The sequence below is a fragment of the Neofelis nebulosa genome, chromosome 13, assembly GCF_028018385.1.
Source record: "Neofelis nebulosa isolate mNeoNeb1 chromosome 13, mNeoNeb1.pri, whole genome shotgun sequence".
In the NCBI taxonomy this organism is placed as follows: Eukaryota; Metazoa; Chordata; class Mammalia; order Carnivora; family Felidae; genus Neofelis; species Neofelis nebulosa.
Window position 1 is genome coordinate 69,320,289 of NC_080794.1, and position 12,394 is coordinate 69,332,682.

At 43.3% G+C, this 12,394-nt stretch overlaps 1 protein-coding gene across 5 annotated transcripts in view; it reads right to left on the reverse strand.

Annotated features, from left to right (window-relative positions):
- Positions 1-12,394, reverse strand: part of SORCS1 (sortilin related VPS10 domain containing receptor 1) — a 548,833-nt gene that overhangs the window by 95,465 nt on the left and 440,974 nt on the right. The window lies entirely within an intron of this gene.

The window sequence follows — 12,394 nt, forward strand, 5'->3', positions numbered from 1 at the left end:
ACCTGCCATAACCCTTTTTACAGCTGGATTGGAATCCTACCATTCTAATATTCCCACCAGTAGGCCAGGAGAGGGAGGATCAGGTCTGCTTTATGCAATCTGGGACCTGTAAGAAAATTGCCTTTTGGAATAACAGCAGAGATTATTTAGGAACAAAGTTGCTTAGACCTTAACCACAAAAAACAGCTTCCTTCCCATGCAGCCCATCCTTTACCAAGTTTCAAGTTTTCTGTTTGTTTTCTTAGCTTTTCCCATTTTAACTGGGAGAAAAAAAACCTAAAAGCAAGCAAACAAACACCTTTTAAATAAAAAAATATATTTTCGATTAAGTAAGGTTCATCTGGTATCATATTTTTTTGAAAAGGCCAAGTTTAAAATGCTGACATTTAAAAGGCTAATTCACAAGGAAAGGAAAAGCCGTTCAAATCCTATGAATCTCCATGACCTACTGTTCTGTTCTATGCCCAGCCAAGCACTGTGTGGGGGGCACACTAGCTAACTCTCAGTAGGGCATGGGCAAGAACTCTCCCCTAGGGTGGGAGAAAGAAACCCCATTCAGAACTACAAGACAGATGAGCCACAAGCCCAGACACGGTGCAGTTACCTGAATTCCCTTCACTAATAAATATAAATGTCAACCATTCTTGCTGACTTGTCCTTCATTTGCACAAATCAGACTGATCAATTTCTCATGCTGTTTCTGCTCATTTCTCTCATGTTTTCTGGATTTTCAACAGAGTTGCTGCCAGACAACCATAGGTATGGGCACAGAAGAAGAAACCACCTTAAGATCTCACATCATTTGGGACAAGTGTCCCGGGAATGATCAGGAATAGCTAGGGTTAACTGGGTTAACCGAGGAACAAGACAGGAAATATAATTTCTGAGAGGGCGAGAGGGAGCTAGCAGGAGAGATCAAGCAAACTAGTGCGCAGGGACTTGAGTAGGAGGGAGGGGCAGGAAGGGAGAAAAGGAGAGACTGAGAGGGACAGTGAGCGAGGGGGAGAGAGAGGGGAAGGGGTGAGAGGGAGGGAGGGAAGGAGGGAGCCAGGGAGGGAGGGAGGGAGGGAGGGAGTTTGAGACAGAGACTGAGAAAGAAAGAGAAGTTTAGGAGCACCTGGGTGGCCAATTAAGCATCAGACTTTTTTTGTTGTTTTTTAATGTTTATTTATTTTTGAGAGAGAGAGTGAGACAGAGTGTGAGCAGGGGAGGGCCAGAGAGAGAGGGAGACACAGAATCTGAAGCAAGCTTCAGGCTCTGAGCTGTCAGCACAGAGCCCAATATGGGGCCTGAACTCCAGAGCTGCGAGATCTTGACCTGAGCTGAAGTCGGACACTTAACCCACTGAGCCAGTCAGGCGCCCCAAGTGTCCAACTCTTTATATCAGCTTAGGTCATGATCTTGCGATCAGGAGATCGGCGCCCCATGTGGGAGCATGGAGCCTGCTTAGGTTTTTCTCTCTCTCCCTCCCTCCCTGCCCCTCCCCCACTCACAAGCTCTTTCTCTCTCTCTCTCTCTCAAATAAACATTTAAAAAATGTTAAAAAAAAAAGTGAGCTGAAGGGTTGGTTCTTTGTGGAGACAGAATGGACATCAGGTAACAGTCACCATTTGCAAGAACACAGAGGGGAGATTCACAGCTCAGCTGATTCTACCTTAGCCCCCACGCAACTGGGAAAAGTACAACCTTGGCTGCCCCTGCTGGAGTCCACCTGCCTTGCCCTTCCTGTCTGGTATTCACCGCTCTGCTTTTGTGGGCCTGGATTTAAACCTCTTTCAGCACTTAAAACTCTTCCCAAGTTCTGTCTGGATGACTACTGTCTGTCATGTTAGCCTTCTGGCCTGACAGCATTCTTAATTATCCAGTCACGACAATTCTCCCCATGCATTTAATAGACGAAAGAAGAGAGCCACGGTGTTGGGTCTAATGTATCAGCAGGGCTGACTTCACAGGGGAATCATGCTTTTAGGGTATTAGGTCAGGTATTAGGAAGATCTTTCTCTCTCTCTCTCCCTCCCGCCCTCTGACACGAGTGCAGACCCCCAGGCTTGGTACTCTCCACTGGGAAGCAAGAACTCTGAGGGGCCAAGGTAGCAGATTTTATTCCTGCTGTTGCAGCTTTGCCCACTCAAACGGATCAAACCAGATGCCACACTTTTGCCCTCAGAGGCTCTCAGGCGCTTCCCAAGCCTAACACAGCTGTACCTGCTTCTCTTTGGGGCTCACCAGTCATCAGCCTGTGACTTCCTTGGGCTGAAATTACCACCTGAGACAGAGCTGCCAACTCGTTTCAGAGAATGAGAAACAGGGCAAGGGCAAGAGAGCCTAAGTCCTCGATCACCATTTGATTAGGCATACTCCCCTACTTTGACTGGCTTTCTGGTCATTCATTCAACCAACCAATGAACCAACCAACCAACCAACTAACAAACCAACTAACCAACCAACCAACCAACCAACCAACCAACCAACCAATTGGCGGATGCTTACTGAATGTCTATCTTGTGTCAGGCATGAAATGGGAAAATGATGGTAAGTAAATTACAACAAACCAAGCAGAACAGATGTGGCCTATTGTTTCAGTGAGACAGATTAAATAATCAAACATAAGTAAAAAGTTATTACAGGGAATGATATCGTGTTGCAAGTTGTACAGTCGGGAGAGGTGGAGAGCTAAAACAAAGGACACCAGTGACTGACACGGAGGTGAGGAGTCCAGGCAAGGGTGACAGAGGGAACCAGATGTGCAAACGCCCTGCAGCAGAAGGGGGGTGGTATAATCAAAGGAAGTTAAAGACACAGGAGGGACACATTATTAAATCAGACTGAAGGGGAGAAAAATTACATTTGGGAACTTGGGGCCTAGTTTCTGATTTTTACTTTGTTCCTAAGAGCAATGGGAAGCCATTAAAGTGAGGTTTAGTGGAAGACGGCATGATGATAGTTTTAATTCAAAAGGATCACTCTGGTTACAATATGGAGGGTGAATTGGAAGGAGGCCCAGGTATTCTGGGAAGCTAATTAGGGGGTAGCTCAGGGTAGATGATGGGAGATTGAGATATGAGTTGCAACAGGAAATTACATGTACCTTCCTGTCAAAATTAACTCCCATCATTTATTGGTTTTGAAAGCAGTGAATCTCGGATTTTGCTATCAGCATCTCTCGTAGAAATTAAAAGAAAAAATGCTGATGCCCAGTTACCACTCAAGACCCCTCCCCTCTTGGCTCGGGGCCTCTGGGGAAGATGCTCAGTGCTGCTGGGGTCCGAGAAGGTCCAAAGAGGATGTTGGGCTGTGCTGAAGGTTGAGGCCCGTGGGATCGGATGGTTGAATAGTAGGTTTTCTTGTCATTTAATCCATCTGCAGATGAATACAGCACGGCACCAGCTGATGCTATTCTCCTTCCATCTTGGCATGGTGGCGAAGCCTTCCCAGGATGTTTTCAAGGTCTAAGTGTGAAAGGTGCACCAACAAGGCCAGGAATGAAAGAACGGCACTTGTTCAGTGTCTGGTGCACAATTACGTGCAAAAATTCCACACTATCTGTGGCCAAGATTAGTTAACTTCTGGAGGAAAACGAGTTGCTGGCTAATCCATAAGTAGTTGGTATGAACTCCTCGGTGCTGAGAAGTGTCCTTACTGGCTGTGCCCTCAGTGCCTGATGCAGGGCCTGCAGATCATTCTTTTAATTCAACAAATTTGGACTATTGTCCATTTGTTTGTTCACTGGAGTGCTTCCTTATATATTATCTCGGTTGGCTGTCAGGAGTCCAGGGAGATAGCAAGGTAAGATGTTCTTTTGCTCTGCTACACCAGGAGGACCGGGCCACAGACGGGTTAAATAAGATGCCTGAAATCCCACAGCCAGTGAGACTTAAGGGTTTAAGATTATCTGTGGTTGAACTTTATCCACGCAGTTCAGTCCTTGGTGAACTTCCTTAATTGAAAGGTACTTGTAATAGTTTCCAGCGAGAGAGAAAGATGATAACAAAGGCAAGGCATCACTTTCTTTTCCTGTTAGACTCCATCCCTGGCTTTGGCTCCCCACCCCCCCTCACCCTGACAACAGCTTTGTTTAGAAGGGGAAATATGGATTGATGTGAACACCATACTACATTCTTATGTCTTCCTTCTGGTGAAGCAGTGTCACATTCAAGCCATAAAGAGAATAGACAATATGGGGAACAAGAGGTACTCATAATTCAGCAGTCAGGAAAATGTGTGTATAATTGAGAGTTACTTCAATTCAATAAACCACAAATCATCATTCCTGAAATGGAACCTAGGCTGGCAAATATCTAGGCTACCAGATAACGTTTTTTAGACCTGCTGCCCTTTCTTCATGTGCCCTGATATAGATATAGAACTATTAGCTAAAAAGATGTGCCCAAGAAAAGCACAAAAGCCACATGAAATCCATATGGGGATTCTACAAGGGCATCACTGACTTCTGGAATAGAAAAACAAATATATCAAATGGCCACTAAGGAGCCGAGATTAACCTGAGGAATGGAAGGTGTATGAACCTATCAGTTCCTGCAACATGGCTTGAGAGGAAAATGGGAAAACAAATGCTGTAGTAACTCAACACTGACAGCGTCATCCCAAGATGAGATTCCAAGACACTCCTGAAGGCATTATAGACTCACTGCAGATAGAAACTGGGCTCATCTGTCAGAGTCTGGCCCCTGCAAAGCTCCAGCTTGCCTCAGCCTTCACGAAAATTCAGTTTTGAAAGGGAGCTTAAAGTTCATGTGGCAAAAAGTACGATGCGGAGAATTGACTTGAGTATAACCCATTTTTGTCACAAACAGAAACACAACAGATAACAGTATACGTACTATATGTGTGTGTTCTTATGAGCATAAAGGTGATGGTAAATACAGTGCAGTCTGTTAACACTGATTCCATGGGGGGCAAAGAGATGTGAGGTGCAGACAGAGACCAGCACTTAGGATTAAAAGAGGGAGGGAGTAAATAAGAGAAAGTAAAGATTTCACCAAATTTCAAAGGCGGGGGGTGGAGTGTGGTACGACACAAGAAATACCACAAAACACACCGTTCTATTTCTACCATTAATGTAAATGTTTAAATATTGACTAAGTATATGAGAAACAACCAGAAGGTGACACAGATTGATCATAGATTGATGATGGAGTACAGCCAACTTTGGTCTTAGATTTCTGTTCTTTCTAATGCTCTTTAGACGACAAAGTACAATCAAAAACTCATCAGGCAGCATTGAATGACAGAAACAAAAATAAGATATTTCAGCCCTTTCTAAGACTAAAAATATTTAGCAGAGTGGGGAGCACAAAGTAAAAGTAACCCACCTGTGTGTTGCATAGCCTACTCCCGGTAGGTTTAGTCAGACCAGGTTAATAGAATCTCAACAAGAAACAGGAAAAGAGATCACTATGGTACACTGAGCCCTGGCTATCAAACAGGAGGTTTCTTCAGCTGGTGGAAATAAGTTCATGGGAGCAGTGCTATCCACCTTGTGCTTATTCAGTAAGAGTGAGCTCTGGCAGGTGACTTCTTATATAAAATATGCAAGTAAGACTATTCTAGAACATCTCCTGGTAGTCGCTAAGAGAAAAGACAGCATTTCTTGAAAGTTCACTGTGGCAGAAATAATAACTGCTCTCTGTATAGTATCTCATTTAATCTTCAACCCCAAAAGACTGTTAAGATTTGCCTTGAGTCCCAAGACTAGTTTGAACCAAACTCTCTCTTCTTAACTCCAAGTTCAGCACTCCTACTACTGGTTCACAACTGAAACTATTTTATTGTGCTCATTCCCAGTGGGTGCTCTCGAAGAAAGGATTCACTCATATGTGAAACCAGAAAGCTTTTGTAAGTTCCAGTAGCTAAAACCCTCTAACGGAATGCCAACATGGATCAAATTGTTCATTAAATAGCAATGTAAGAGGAGCTCAGTATGATATTCCAGGTTCTGTAAAATACCACGGAAGCTGCAAAACTTCTTTGTGAACACCCTGCTGATGTGAGTGCTCAACAGAGTGAGAAGAACTCTAAACAAGAATCAACTGACATGACTGTGTTGAGCCTGCCCTTTTATAATGGTAAACTGAGTCCTTCCAGCACAGGATAACACTAGTCTATAAGAAAAGACAGTTGCAAATGCCCTATCTTCTGTTCCTAAGCAAGTCTTGGTTCTCTCTGGTATCCTTTTCAAGAGCTGCTAGCATTGCTGAAAGCTGAGACTGCCTCATTAGATCTGCTGGGAAAGTGTTTCCTGAAAATGTGGTTCAATTCATGCTCTCTGGGTTTCTCTTCAGCTTAAAAACTGAGCTCTGGACACAATCTCAAGATACTTACATAGTGGCATGATTGCATAATTATAGAGTCAGCTCCTCCCCTTATCTACTCAGAGATGGTTTTCTCTGGCACAGGTGCCTCCCCAAATATGCAGACCCCCACACCTCTTGCAAGAAAAGGTAGCAGCAGTAAACTTGTACACTCTGACCTGGAGGGAGAATATTCACACAAGGGAGGAGGGCAGTGCATATGGGGTTTTACATTTCACCGGAGAACTCAGGTCCAACAAGGTCAGTGATGCCAGAAGACCAGACTATGGATCCACCAAATCATTTGACTGGATACATATTTCACTTTCCCTAGGATGAAATACAGATGGTTGGGCCCTTCAATGAAGACTCTAATCCTTGGGATTTGCCTATCTAAGTATCCAAACACTTCTGGATCTAATGCTCAGACCAAGAATTTCCAACTGGAACATTACAAAATGGTTTAATCCTTCATTTCCAAATGAGCCATAGCACCATGTGTTTGAAACGAACAGCAAATTTCCACATTCTTTTTTTATGTCTTTTGTACTTGGTGTCTGGCTTAGAATGGAACAGAATACCATAAGGCAGGAAGGACATTTGGCTTGTGTAAGCAGATCAATAACTATAAGCCGAGGTCCGCTTACGGCATCTAGACACTGTGGTAGATAGAGCTCATACTTGTGACCCATTGTGTTTTAAAAACACTTTTTAGGTAATATAGGACATCAGTACACTGTTACCACTACATGGTGGCTTTAGGAATCCCCACAGCAAGCTTTGGTAGGAAAACTAGGGTGCCACCAAATGACAAAAATCATGTAAATATTTTTAAATAATTAAAAAAAATCAGTCTAAAGCATTCAGGTATGGAATAAGAACAAAATGGTGCTTAAAAAAGGAGTAGGGAGATTCCTTTAGGAATAAACTTATGCAATGAATTTTTCCTACATATTTTTATGTAGTAAAATATATAATAGAAATATGTTAGGTTTGGGGTGCCTGGGTGGCTCAATCTTTTAAGCATCCGACTCTTGATTTCAGCTCAGGACATGATCTCATAGTTCATGAGATCGTTCCCCATATCAGGCTCTGTGCTAACACTGCGGAGCCTGCTTGGGATTCTCTCTGTCCTCTCTCTGCCCCTCTCTTGTATGTGCGCTCTCTCTCTCTCTCTCTCTCAAAATGAAAAGAACTTAGAAAATACTTTATAGAAATATGTTGGCTTAATTAGAAGAAAGAAGAAAAAAAAGAGAGAAAGTCATGGAAAATTTATAAAGAAAATGTAGGAAACACATCAAATGAGGAAAAAGAAAATTCAAATTGCTCATAATTGTATCACCCAGAGATGACATTGTTAGATTGGTGAATGTTATAGTAACCAATGAGAAGCACTTGAACATGTGCAAACGCGTAGACACACACACACACACACACACACACACACACAATCCTGGAATCATTATACTGTTTTATGTTATGCTTTCAAAATTTCTAAATAGCGTTCAAAACTTTTATATCTAGCATCATTTGCTAGACTTAACCAAAGTCATAAGATCTTATCTCTGAAATGGATATATGATTTCTTGCCCCAGATGCTTATTTCCTCACTTTTCCAAATTATTAGGTTCTTGAGAGATCTAAGTGACTTTATAGAGGTCTACGGAGTACTGTATGAAGAAGAAGTGCCCTACAGAGTCATCTTGGGAGTTGGAAGACTCTGGTTATATGCCCTTTGAAATGCAATTTACGTTTGAACCTCAATTTCTTTACTTATAAAAATAGGCATAATGACCATGAGCCAAGTCATCAAATTTAGGGTAGGTGACCTGCTATTTTTCATAATTGTATTATTCTTGTTATGGGCATTAGTGAAGATCCACTCATATTCCAACACCCCTTCAGGCTGCTAAAATGATCTCAGCTCTTAGGCGAAGATGCATAGTTCATTCAAGTGCTACTGGTCACAAGGTGGAGACTGTCCACGCACACAAATGGTGGATCACACTAGGGGCGCCTGGGTGGCTCAGCCGGTTGAGCGTCCGACTTCGGCTCAGGTCATGATCTCACAGTTTGTGGGTTCGGGCCACACATAGGGGTCTGTGCTGAGAGCTCAGAGCCTGGAGCCTGCTTCCGATTCTGTCTCCCTCCCTCTCTGTCCCTCCCCCACACGTGCTCTGTCTCTCCGTGCCTCTTATAAATAAAGAACACTAATTGAAAAAATTAAAATTAAAAAAAATGGTGGATTACACTAAGGAAAGAGCTGATAAGACAAAGTCACGGAATAATAAATGACAAAGTGCAAAGCCAGAAACCTGAGGAAGCTGCACACTTGGGCAAACCTTGCATGGTTGGGTGAAGTTCTCCTTCAGGGGTAGTGGCCAGCCGTGTGAATGAAATGGGGCACTGGTGTTGTAGGGCCTAAAGCAGACAGGCTGAGAGACTGAAACTCTCGGTAATGAGCCAGGTGTCACTCTTTGCTTGTCAAGGCAAAGTGCTTTGCAAACACTGATTCCCTGAAACCCTAAAGAATAGCAACACCCCAATGTATGTGGACCAGTATTGAGGGAAGGAAAAGTGGAGCCTTAGAAAGAGCTGCTAAAAGGGGCACCTGGGTGGCTCAGTCGGTTAAGCATCCGACTTCGGCTCCGGTCATGGTTTGCGGGTTTGATTCTCGCGTCGGGCTCTGTGCTGATGGCCCAGAGCCTGGAGCCTGCTTCAGACTGTGTGTGTGTGTGTGTGTGTGTGTGTGTGTGTGTGTGTGTCTGCCCCTCCCCCAATCATGCTCTGTCTCTCTCTCTCTCACTCAAAAATAAATAAACATTAAAAAAAAAAAAAAAAGAGCTGGTAACCAAGCCAACCTGAACTTCAGATGCTAGGCCTCTGGCTAGAGACAACCTATATTGCCCGCCTCATTTCCCTCTTTCTTTTTTAACTTGAAGCAGCAAGGGAGAAGAAATCAAGTGGCTCAGTTACCTTGCTAGAGTCAAAGAGAATAAAGCTGAATAGAGTATGGGATAATACATGAGAAAGCCTCTTAAGTCCCCACGGCTCATTGAAATCAGCTCCTGTTCCTTTGTGTGAAAGGAGAAAACAGCCGAGGCTTCTGAGTCCGCCCTGGGCTGGCTTAGACACTGATACCTGTCTAGACTGAACACTGCCTACTAACTCTTTGTGCCACTTCTAAAGGCCCCAATTTTCCCCCAGATGAAAAAGTAGGTCAAATTCCTTTACGACTTCAACAAATGAGGTTCTCACAGAAAATTTTATCGAGAGTCTTGTTCTCTATCATCCGACGGCTGGGAGCATCCTGCAATATTTATGAAGTGTTATTACACTGTGGTTACTTTTATGCTGCCATAAATCTTTCAATGTATGTGAAATTACAGATCATTGAAATCCATTTAATGAGGACACAGCCTTCATGTTTTGAAGTTAAGTCTCACCGAAGAAGTTATAATCATGAATTTTCCTTATTAAGTTCCAGTCTTTGTATGTAAATTGAAGTATTAAGACAATGAGATACAGATCAAAGTTTTAATTTTAGTCCCTTGCCTCAGATTTAATTTAAAAGTCTTAAATTATGCAGCGAATTGCATCTCCTTATTCTTACAGCTGTTTAAAACAGATTTAATTATCTTCTGTAACAGACAGACACCATTTCTGCCTACAGTCTTCTCCAATGAATGCCTTCCAAATGGGTTTTGTTGAGTTCTTAAGACTGATTAGGCTCTCTGCCATCCAACCTATGCCTTCAGGTTCTTGCATTGGATTTCTCCAGGAAGCCGAGTTATCGCACTGAGAAGTCTATAGACTCATTAGGTGCTCATTAGTGGTCCAGAGAACATCCATCTTAAACAAGTCTCCAGACAGAGGGATGCCACCTGTCATTGGATACCTGGATCTCAGGGCAAAACACCTTTGATAGGCTCCCTTAAATTCAGGTGTGGTTGGAAAATGTTTGGCTAGTCAGATATAACTTTATGGACAGTTTCTCTCCCCTTTTGGTTGGTCTCTGGATTAACTATTCTTTGTCCCCAAGGAAACAGTGATGCATAAATGCAGAGTGTATATGTATATGTGTTCTTTAAAATTTGTTTTTAACATTTATTCATTTTTGAGAGTGAGAGAGACAGAGCATGAGCGGGCGAGAGGCAGAGGGAGTGGGAGACACAGAATCCGAAGCAGGCTCCAGGCTCTGAGCTGCCAGCAAGGAGCCTGACGCGCGTCTCGAACTCACAGACCGCAAGACCATGACCTGAGCTGAAGTTGGACGCTCACAGGACTGAGCCACCCAGGCGCCCCTGTGTGTTCTTGTGTTAGCCACAATGAGGGAGTCTGCAGTGGAAGAAATATTGTCTCCTTTGCCTTGTTGCTTCTGGTGAAGGATGCTTCATTAGAGTACTTTGGGAGAGAACATGAAAACGGCAGTGACGGAGTTCCTGACAATAGGGGCTTTTCCTCAACTTTAACAGACGTATGTGGTTCTCTGAGTAACAGGTGGGGGAGCCAAGCTTTGGGAGTTTGCACCAGCTGTGTTACACAGCCCTTTCTGTCACCTAGATGTGGAGGGTGGCCTCACATGCTATTTGAAGGACACCTTCCATTTCTTGCACATGTCAAGTCTGCACAATTTTTACTCTGACACATACTACTGTGTGTGGAGCTACAAGCCAGCATCAGTGTACCTAGCCTTTGAGAATCTTCTGTCAATAAGAAGTTCTCTTCTTCGCTCTGATGTTAGCAAGGTCTTCATTGATATTCTTATGTTAGAATTAGGACAAGCATTAGTACAGGACAAAGGAAGGGATTTATTTATTTTTTTTTTTAATTTTTTTTTTCAACGTTTTTTATTTATTTTTGGGACAGAGAGAGACAGAGCATGAACGGGGGAGGGGCAGAGAGAGAGGGAGACACAGAATCGGAAACAGGCTCCAGGCTCCGAGCCATCAGCCCAGAGCCCGACGCGGGGCTCGAACTCACGGACCGCAAGATCGTGACCTGGTTGAAGTCGGACGCTTAACCGACTGCGCCACCCAGGCGCCCCAAAGGAAGGGATTTAGATTTCAGATGAAGAGTTAAACATGTTTTGGATGTGATGGAAAATTTAAGAGTCTTTTCCTTTTAAGTTTGGGCTTCATCTCTATACTCCTTGGGGAAGCCTATCCAAATCCACATACGCTGACTGAGTTCTATCCATGTGTTAGGCGCAGTGAGAAGAGATGTTGGGGCTACAACGAAGCATGGCATGATTCACACCTTAACGGCATTTATTGTGTGCTGGGCGGGCTGCCAAGAATATTATTACAATATAATGCAGTAAACTAAATTGTATGTTTGTTTTGAATGAATATAAAATGTTTACCATTTTATATTTCATGTGGTTAGATTGTTATTTGAAACTTGATACGGCAGAGACCCTTGTTCACCAAAAACACGGATCTCTACAAAATGAAATAGGTCTACTCATAAATGAAAAGTACATGCTGTAAACTTGGAACTTAGTAAAATATGTGTTGGAGAACCAATAAATACACACGATAACTATTTGGTGGCACAGTTGATTCCTCAGGCCATTCAAACTTTACTTGATATGTACAGGAGGTGGAGCCTACACGGAGGGGCTTGTATGTAAATAACTGGGGGCAAAGAACGGGGCATGATATCCGTCCCTAGCCCTACCCAATCCGATAGACAGAAGACAAGCCTATAGGAGAAGACGGAATTATGAGTAAGCCAGGAGACACATAGGCCTAATCCGTGGTGTCCAAATGACAAAATAGTATACCAAACTGGAGAGTCTCATGCCTATTTCTGCATTAGTCACACTGTAGTGTAATTATCAGAATGTAGTGGGGACTTCTTGGCCCCTTTGGTACCTTGAGGACTTGTTACTTTAGAAGCATCAGAAGCTTGGCAGTAATGTCCCTAGTGTTGTGAAAAATTGGCACTAGGTATGGTGGCAAGAGCCTAATACTGTATTTAAAGCGAATTTAGGAGTGTCAAATTCAAATGAGAAGCGGATTCAGAGACTTTGAGGGGGATAATACAGACCGCGTGTGGTGCCAGTGGCATATGTCAGG